The following is a 10377-nucleotide window of genomic DNA, read 5'->3' as shown; positions in this document are numbered from 1 at the left end:
CGCTGATGTTACAAAAGGCTGTGCTTGCATTAATGACTAGTGTTGAGCATTCCGATACTGCAAGTATCGGGTATCGGCCGATACTTGCTGTATCGGAATTTCCGATACCGAGATCCGATACTTTTGTGGTATCGGGTATCGGGTATCGCAACAACATTAATGTAATAATGTGTAAAAAAGAGAATTAAAATAAAAAATATCGCTATACTCACCTGTCCGACGCAGCCGGGATCTCAGCGAGGGAACCGGCAGCGTTGTTTGTTTAAATTTCGCGCTTTTACTTGGTTACGTGAAGTCCCGGCTTGTGATTGGTCAGGGCGGCCATGTTGCCGGGACGCGGACCAATCACAGCAAGCCGTAACGAAATTACGTCACGGCTTGCTGTGATTGGTCCGCGTCCCGGCAACATGGCAGCCATTAACCAATCACAAGCCGTGACGTCACGGGAGGCTGGACATGCGCGTATTTTGAAAAGCGCGCGTGTCCAGCCTCCAGTGACGTCCCGGCAACATGGCCGCCATTAACCAATCACAAGCCGTGACGTCACGGGAGGCTGGACATGCGCGTATTTTGAAAAGCGCGCGTGTCTAGCCTCCAGTGACGTCCCGGCAACATGGCCGCCATTAACCAATCACAAGCCGGGACGTCACGGGAGGCTGGACATGCGCGTATTTTGAAAAGCGTGCGTGTCCAGCCTCCCGTGATGTCACGGCTTGTGATTGGTTAATGGCGGCCATGTTGCCGGGACGCGGACCAATCACAGCAAGCCGTGACGTAATTTCGTCACGGCTTGCTGTGATTGGTCCGCGTCCCGGCAACATGGCGCCGTGACCAATCATAAGCCGGGACGTCACTGGAGGCTGGACACGCGCGCTTTTCAAAATACGCGCATGTCCAGCCTCCCGTGACGTCACGGCTTGTGATTCGTTAATGGCGGCCATGTTGCCGGGACGCGGACCAATCACAGCAAGCCGTGACGTAATTTCGTCACGGCTTGCTGTGATTGGTCCGCGTCCCGGCAACATGGCCGCCCTGACCAATCACAAGCCGGGACCTCACGTAACCAAGCAAAAGCGCGAATTTTAAACAAACAACGCTGCCGGTTCCCTCGCTGAGGTCCCGGCTGCGTCGGACAGGTGAGTATAGCAATATTTTTTATTTTAATTCTTTCTTTTACACATTAATATGGTTCCCAGGGCCTGAAGGAGAGTTTCCTCTCCTTCAGACCCTGGGAACCATCAGGAATACCGTCCGATACCTGAGTCCCATTGACTTGTATTGGTATCGGGTATCGGTATCGGATTGGATCCGATACTTTGCCGGTATCGGCCGATACTTTCCGATACCGATACTTTCAAGTATCGGACGGTATTGCTCAACACTATTAATGACTTTAAAAGCAGTTGGATACAGTCCTCAGAATGCGATACATGTCATTATAGCGTGACTGGAAACTTTGCAGCAATTGATATTAGTGGCAAATTAATTTGCTGTGAGGCAAACTTTTGGAAATAGCTGGCAAGCTTGAATTTCAACATTTTCAATAATCTCTAATGCAAAACTGTGCAGACAGAATTGCTCGTCGACTATGCTGATGAACTTTAAGTGTTTTCATGTTAGAGAGCTATGAAAAATGTGTTTATTTTACTCTGCACAAAGGTCCATTAGCAGAGAACTGTCACATTTCATCATAGCTTCCTAGGGCTAAATACAGGGTGGAGTTACTTGCTAAGTTTTCACTTGTGTAAATCCTCCAAGTACAGAAGACAGAAGAGAGAAGACTGGATCAGTGCAGTGTGTTGTGTCCTGTTTACAGTCAGCACCGCAGGTATGATTATTGATTATGTTTCTTACATTTCTCTTGAATTCTTTCTTTATTATTATTATACAATCTAGTGCAGAGGCAAACTGAGCTTTCTCTGCATTGCAGTCACAGGCGTAGTAGTGACTGCAATGCAGTTTAGAAAAAAATAAAAATAAGTGTAGCCATAGACATGTTAGTGTTAGTGTGGGCAAATGCAAAAGGTTGAGCACCCTGCATGGTTTGTACTTAGTAGCACCCCTTTTTGAAAGTATCACAGCTTGTAGCCAGCCAAGAGTCTTTCAATTCTTGTTTGAGGGATTTTCATCCATTCTTCCTTGCAAAATTCATCCATGTCTGTGAGATTCCTGGGGCGTATTGCATGTACTGCTATTTTGAGGTCTAGCTACAGATTTTCAATGATGTTCAGATCAGGGGACAGTGAGGGTCATTGTAAAACCTACAGCTTGCATCTTTTGAGGTAGTCTATTGTGGATTTTGATGTGTGTTTAGGATCAACATCAGCTTTTTAACAGATGGTGTTATGTTTGCATAAAGAATTTGTTGATATTTCATTGAATCCATTATTCCCTTTACAGTTATATGAAAAAGTTTGGGCACCCCTATTAATCTTAATCTTAATGTTTTATAAAAATTGTTTTTTTTGCAACAGCTATTTCAGTTTCATATATCTAATAACTGTTGGACACAGTAATGTTTCTGCCTTGAAATGAGGTTTATTGTACTAACAGAAAATGTGCAATCTGCATTCAAACAAAATTTGACAGGTGCATAAGTATGGGCACCCTTATCATTTTCTTGTTTTAAATACTCCTACCTACTTTTTACTGACTTACTAAAGCACTTTCTTTGGTTTTGTAACCTCATTGAGCTTTGAACTTCATAGCTAGGTGTATGCAATCATGAGAAAAGCTACTTAAAGTGGCCACTTGCAAGTTGTTCTCCTGTTTGAATCTCCTCTGAAGAGTGCCATCATGGGCTCCTCAAAACAACCGTCAAATGATCTGAAAACAAAGATTATTCAACATAGTTGTTCAGGGGAAGGACACAAAAAGCTGTCTCAGAGATTTAACCTGTCAATTTCCACTGTGAGGAACATAGTAAGGAAATGGAAGAACACAGGTACAGTTCTTGTTAAGGCCAGAAGTGTCAGGCCAAGAAAAACATCAGAAAGGCTGAGAAGAAGAATGGTGAGATCAGTCAAGGACAATCCTCAGACCACCTCCAGAGGGCTGCAGCATCAACTTGCTGCAGATGGTGTCACTGTGCATCGGTCAACTATACAACGCACTGTGTTTTTTTGCCGCCATGCATAACGCCTTTTTGTATGACCAAACAACTCAATCTTGGTTTCATCAGTCCACAGAACCTTCTTCCAAAAGGAAATTGGCTTCTCCAAATGTGCTTTTGCATACCTCAGCCGACGCTGTTTGTGGCGTGCTTGCAGAAATGGCTTCTTTCGCATCACTCTCCCATACAGCTTCTCCTTGTGCAAAGTCCGTTGTATAGTTGACCGATGCACAGTGACACCATCTGCAGCAAGTTGATGCTGCAGCTCTCTGGAGGTGGCCTGAGGATTGTCCTTGACTGATCTCACCATTCTTCTTCTCAGCCTTTCTGATGTTTTTCTTGGCTTGACACTTCTGGCCTTAACAAGAACTGTACCTGTGTTCTTCCATTTCCTTACTATGTTCCTCACAGTGGAAATTGACAAGTTAAATCTCTGAGACAGCTTTTTGTATCCTTCCCCTGAACAACTATGTTGAATAATCTTTGTTTTCAGATCATTTGACAGTTGTTTTGAGGAACCCATGATGCCACTCGTCAGAGGAGATTCAAACAGGAGAACAACTTGCAAGTGGCCACTTTAAGTAGCTTTTCTCATGATCGCATACACCTGGCTATGAAGTTCAAAGCTCAATGAGGATACAAAACCAAAAAAAGTGCTTTAGTAAGTCAGTAAAAAGTAGGTAGGAGTATTTTAAACAAGAAAATGATAAGGGTGCCCATACTTATGCACCTGTCAAATTTTGTTTGAATGCAGATTGCACATTTTCTGTTAGTACAATAAACCTCATTTCAAGGCAGAAACATTACTGTGTCCAACAGTTATTAGATATATGAAACTGAAATAGCTGTTGCAAAAAAAAAACATTTTTATAAAACATTAAGCTTAAGATTAATAGGGGTCATCACTTTTTCATATAACTGTATCCCATGTTCCCCGTGCCATTGGCTGCAACACAAACCCAAAGCATTAATGATCCATGGAAGATACCAGGGAAATGTGTCATCTTTAACTTTAACCCTTTTAGAGATCATTTTATCTTCAACTTGCTTTACTGTTCACAATAACAATAACTTTGACCAGGGGTGCCAAAACATGTACATGCCACTGTATGTGCATGTATGTTGCAAGTGTGTGTGTATCTAGTATGCGTACCATATGTATGTGTATGTATCCACATACACAGTGGCGTATCCAGGGGGGGAAGCCAGGGCATGTGCCCCGGGCGCAGCTGACAGGGTGGCGCCAGTGGGCCACCTGATGATGCGGCGGTCCAAGGAGGGTTCTCGTCCTGTACTGAGTGGTCACATGGTACCGCTCATTACATTAATGAATATGCGGCTCCACCTCCCATAGTGGTGGAGCCACATATTCATTACTGTAATGAGCGGTAAAGGTGACCGCTCAGTACAGAAAGAAGCTGCTGGCGCCGGGAAAGCAGGGACTGCACCACGCCAGAAGCAGGTGAGTATAACGGGGAGGGGAGCGCAGCATGATATTCACCTGCTCCGCATTCCGGCTCCACTCCGTCTTCAGCAGTGACGCTGAGGTCAGAGGGTGCGGTGACGTAGTTAGTGCACGCCCTCTGCCTGAACGTCAGTGCTGAAGATTGAGCGGCAGCTGCAACGAGGAGCAGGTGAATATTGAAAGTGCCGGGGGCCTGAGCGATGGAGAGGTGAGTATGTGATTTTTTTTTTTTATCGCAGCAACAGCAAATGGGGCAAATGTCTGTATGGAGCATCTTATGGGGCCATAACGTTTGTGCAGCATTATATGGGGCAAATATTTTTATGGAGCATCTTATGGGGCCATAACATTTGTGCAGCACTATATGGGGCAAGTGTCTGTATAGAGCATCTTATGGGGCCATAACGTTTGTGCAGCACTATAATGGGGCAAGTGTCTGTATAGAGCATCTTATAGGGCCATAACCTTTGTGTAGCACTATATGGGGCAAGTGTCTGTATAGAGTATCTTATAGGGCCATAACGTTTGTGCAGCACTATATGGGGCAAGTGTCTGTATGGGGCCATAATCAACGTTTGTGCAGCACTATATGGGGCAGGTGTCTGTATGGGGCCATAATCAACGTTTGTGCAGTACTATATGGGGCAAATATCTTTATGGAGCATCTTATGGGCCATAATCAACGTTTCTGCAGCACTATACGGGGCAAATTTCTCTATGGAGCATCTTATCAGGCCATAATTAACGTTTGTGCAGCACTATATGGGGCAAATACCTTTATGGAGCATCTTATGGGGCCATAATCAACGTTTCTGCAGCACTATACGGGGCAAATGTCTCTATGGAGCATCTTATGGGGCCATAATCTACGTTTCTGCAGCACTATATTGGGCAAATGTGTCTATGGAGCATCTTATGGGGCCATTATTAACCTTTATGCAGGATTATATGGGGCTCCTGATTCGATATGGATATTCAAAAACACTTAACCTACTGATCTCTCAATTAATTTCACTTTTATTGGTATAAATTTTAACATTAAGGGGATTCAGGAATGTACCTTGGCTTTGTCATACATACAGTTTCAATAGAGTTAAGGTTCAAATGGGGGAGGTTTGGAGGGGGGGTTGGGGGGAGGCGCCAAACTGTTCCTTTGCCCCGGGTGCACGAAAGACTAGATACACCTCTGCACATAAACAGTGGGGCAAAAAAGTATTTAGTCAGTCAGCAATAGTGCAAGTTCCACCACTTAAAAAGATGAGAGGCGTCTGTAATTCACATCATAGGTAAACCTCAACTATGGGAGACAAACTGAGAAAAAAAAAATCCAGAAAATCACATTGTCTGTTTTTTTTAATATTTTATTTGCATATTATGGTGGAAAATAAGTATTTGGTCAGAAACAAAATTTCATCTCAATACTTTGTAATATATCCTTTGTTGGCAATGACAGAGGTCAAACGTTTTCTGTAATTCTTCACAAGGTTGCCACACACTGTTGTTGGTATGTTGGCCCATTCCTCCATGCAGATCTCCTCTAGAGCAGTGATGTTTTTGGCTTTTCGCTTGGCAACACGGACTTTCAACTCCCTCCAAAGGTTTTCTATAGGGTTGAGATCTGGAGACTGGCTAGGCCACTCCAGGACCTTGAAATGCTTCTTACGAAGCCACTCATTCGTTGTCCTGGTGGTGTGCTTTGGATCATTGTCATGTTGAAAGACCCAGCCACGTTTCATCTTCAATGCCCTTGCTGATGGAAGGAGGTTTGCACTCAAAATCTCACGATACATGGCCCCATTCATTCTTTCATGTACCTGGATCAGTCATCCTGGCCCCTTTGCAGAGAAACAGCCCCAAAGCATGATGTTTCCACCACCATGCTTTACAGTAGGTATGGTGTTTGATGGATGCAACTCAGTATTCTTTTTCCTCCAAACACGACAAGTTGTGTTTCTACCAAACAGTTCCAGTTTGGTTTCATCAGACCATAGGACATTCTCCCAAAACTCCTCTGGATCATTCAAATGCTCTCTAGCAAACTTCAGACGGGCCTGGACATGTACTGGCTTAAGCAGTGGGACACGTCTGGCACTGCAGGATCTGAGTCCATGGTGGCGTAGTGTGTTACTTATGGTAGGCCTTGTTACATTGGTCCCAGCTCTCTGCAGTTCATTCACTAGGTCCCCCCGCGTGGTTCTGGGATTTTTGCTCACCGTTCTTGTGATCATTCTGACCTCACGGGGTGGGATTTTGCGTGGAGCCCCAGATCAAGGGAGATTATCATTGGTCTTGTATGTCTTCCATTTTCTAATTATTGCTCCCACTGTTGATTTCTTCACTCCAAGCTGGTTGGCTATTGCAGATTCAGTCTTCCCAGCCTGGTGCAGGGCTACAATTTTGTTTCTGGTGTCCTTTGACAGCTCTTTGGTCTTCACCATAGTGGAGTTTGGAGTCAGACTGTTTGAGTGTGTGCACAGGTGTCTTTTTATACTGATAACAAGTTTAAACAGGTGCCATTACTACAGGTAATGAGTGGAGGAAAGAGGAGACTCTTAAAGAAGAAGTTACAGGTCTGTGAGAGACAGAAATCTTGATTGTTTGTTTCTGACCAAATACTTATTTTCCACCATAATATGCAAATAAAATGTTAAAAAAACAGACAATGTGATTTTCTGGATTTTTTTTTCTCAGTTTGTCTCCCATAGTTGAGGTCTACCTATGATGTAAATTACAGACGCCTCTCATCTTTTTAAGTGGTGGAACTTGCACTATTGCTGACTGACTAAATACTTTTGTGCCCCACTGTATATATATATATATATATATATATATATATATATATATATATATATATATATATATATATATATAGTACACATACGCATATACAGCTCTGGCAGAAATTAGGGGACCACTGCAAAATTTTCAGTTTGTCTGATTTTTCTCTTTATATTTTTGAGTAAAATGTAAATTGCTCTTTTAGTCTATGAACTACTGACCACCTATCTCTGAAGTTCCAAGCAATAAATTTTGTATTTATTTTCTGAAAATGAGAAGTAGTCAAAATAACAAAAAAATGCATTGCTTGCAGACCTCAAATAAGTAAAAAAAAGACTATAATCATTTAGAAACAACAATACTAAGGTTTTAACTCAGGAAGAGTACAGAACTCAATATTTTGTGGAATAACCATTTTTTTAATCATAGCTTTCATGCATCTCGGCATGCTTTCCAATATTCTTTCACATCGCCTTTGGGTGACCTTATACCACTCCTGATACAAAAACTTAAGCTCTTCTTTGCTTGATGGCTTATGACTATCCATCTTCCTCTTGATTACATTCCAGAGGTTTTCAATGGGGTCCAGGTCTGGAAATTGGGCTGGCCAAGACAGGGATTTGATGTGGTGGTCCTTCATCCACACCTTGACTGACCTAGCTATGTGGCATGGCACATTGTCCTGCTGGAAAAAACAGCCCTCAGAGTTGGGGAACATTGCCTGAGCAGAAGGAATCAACTGTTTATCCAGGATAACCTTGTATGCACCTTGATTCATACGTCCTTCGCAAAGATTAGCCTGCCCAATTCCAGCCTTGCTGAAGCATCCCCAGATCATCACTGATCCTCCACTAAATTTCACAGTGGGTGCAAGACACTGTGGCTTGTATGCCTCTCCAGGTCTCCGCTTAACCATTAGATGTCCACCAGGCAAATCTTAAAATTAGACTAATCAGAGAAGATTACCTTACTCCAGTCCTCCATGGACCAATCCTTATGGTCTTTGGCAAACTTCAGCCTGGCTCTCTTTTGCTTCTCAATGATGAAAGGCTTTTTTCTAGCTTTATATGCCTTGAGTTCTGCCTCTAGGAGCCTGTTACAAACTTTTCTTGCCGCGCACTTCACCCAAGTTGCCATTGCCATTCCTTCTGTAGGTCACTTGATGTCATCCTGTGGTTGCTGAGTTACATTCAAATAAGATGATGGTCATCCCGGTCAGTGGAGAGTTGTTTTTGCCCTCTGCCAGTCTGTAGCTTTGTTGTCCCCAATGTCTTTTAAAGGGAAAGTGCCACCCCCAAAATAGCCCAACAGCATCTGGGGCCTATCTACAGCATTCTTGAATGCTGTACATAAGCCCCCGATGTATCCTAAAAGATGAGAAAAAGAGGTTATATTATACTCACCAAGGGGCAGTCCCGATCCGGTCCGATTGGTGTCGCGGTCCGGTCCGGCGCCTCTTATCTTCATCAGATGACGTCCTCTTCTGGTCTTCATGCTGCGGCTCTGGCGCAGGCGTACTTTGTCTTCCCTGTTGAGAGCAGAGCAAAGTACTGCAGGGCACAGGCGCCGGGCCTCTATGACTTTTCCTGGTGCCTGTGCACTGCAGTACTTTGCTCTGCCCTCAACAGGGCAGACAAAGTACACCTGCGCTGAAGCCGCAGCATGAAGACAAGAAGAGGACGTCATCGTAAGAAGATGGGAGGCACCGGACCGGACCGCGACACCCATCATACCGGGACCGCCCCGGGTGAGTATAATATAACCTCTTTTTCTCATCTTTTAGGATACATCAGGGGCTTATCTACAGCAATCCAGAAATGCTGTAGATAAGCCCCTGATGCTGGTGGGCTTAGCTCACCTTTCATTTTGGGGGTGACAGGTTCCCTTTAAGGATGGAGGCAACATGATGCTCACTGTGTCCCTCTGCTAATAAAGCCAGAATTGAGCTCTTCTTTTCCTCGCTCAAGACTTTTCAACTCCTTTGACATGGTTAAAAGTTATTTTTTCATTCTTATTACTTTTGGGATTTTACTAGCACTTGTTTTGTCATCCAGCTTGTCCTATTGCAAGAGGATTGTGAACACCACAGCAGTGCTTTTTATACTTTCCTTCAATAAATAAGATTTGGTTCATCACCTAATCAGAAGCACATTAAGCAGAATGAGGTGTACTCTGGTTGGAATTCAACTGACACCGGAATGGAATGGCTGTCAGACATGTAGCGAAGCAGATTTTTATAAAACTGTGCAGTGGTCACCTAATTTTGACAGAGCTGTATATATATATATATATATATATATATATATATATATATATATATATATATATACATATGTAACACCCCAGGTAACTGGTTGTTACAGTGATGTTGCCTTCCTTTTGGGGAGGGCAATATCATGCTTGGAGGCAAGGAGGATTCCATTTACCAGGTAACGCACCGACATTCAACACATTCTGAATCCAGGCCAGAAGGGGGAGCTCCGGACATGGATTCAGGGGAGCTTACCCAGCTTTAAGTGTTCTGGTCTGGAGGAGTAGTCAGGTAGTTTGTGAGAGAGAAGGAAGTATTTAACTGAGAGCAGACAACAGAGCCGTGCAGCAAGACTGAGCTGCAGCTCAAGGGAATGACCTGAACCCGAGGGATTGAGAGTGGTGGAGCAATTGAGGAAAGGAGCACAGTGGAGAAAGCAAAGATCTCAGAGGGGAACTGTGACTGGGCACCCTCAGAGCCGAAGCACAGGAATCGAACACCGGGAGCCCGAGGCTGTGTTGTACTGTAGGACACATAGCAGAACCAGAAGGCATAGGACTGTATGTTATTTGCCCACATCACGCCTGGAGGCAAAGCAGCACCTGAAGAGCCCGGGTCGTGATAGAGACCGTGTAAAACAGCTCAAGCTGCCCACCATACAGGTACCTGTCTCAGTACAGGAGGGAGAGAGGACTTTGCCAGCAGCTACAAGCAGCAGGGACCTCTCATACTAGCGTGAGTTGGAATGCTTATGGACCTCACCTGGGAGAG

The 10377-nt window shown here is 44.0% G+C and overlaps 1 protein-coding gene across 1 annotated transcript in view; it reads left to right on the top strand.

The window, feature by feature from the left end:
- The first annotated feature begins 1696 nt into the window (after positions 1-1696).
- Positions 1697-10377, top strand: part of LOC143808707 (cytochrome P450 2K4-like) — a 142148-nt gene continuing 133467 nt past the window's right edge. The window contains exon 1 of the mRNA XM_077291637.1: positions 1697-1828. The gene's annotated coding sequence lies outside the window, so the exon portion shown is untranslated. The remainder of the gene's footprint in view (positions 1829-10377) is intronic.

This window comes from Ranitomeya variabilis, chromosome 2 (assembly GCF_051348905.1).
Source record: "Ranitomeya variabilis isolate aRanVar5 chromosome 2, aRanVar5.hap1, whole genome shotgun sequence".
NCBI lineage: Eukaryota > Metazoa > Chordata > Amphibia > Anura > Dendrobatidae > Ranitomeya > Ranitomeya variabilis.
This window is presented reverse-complemented; position numbering and strand designations above follow the sequence as displayed.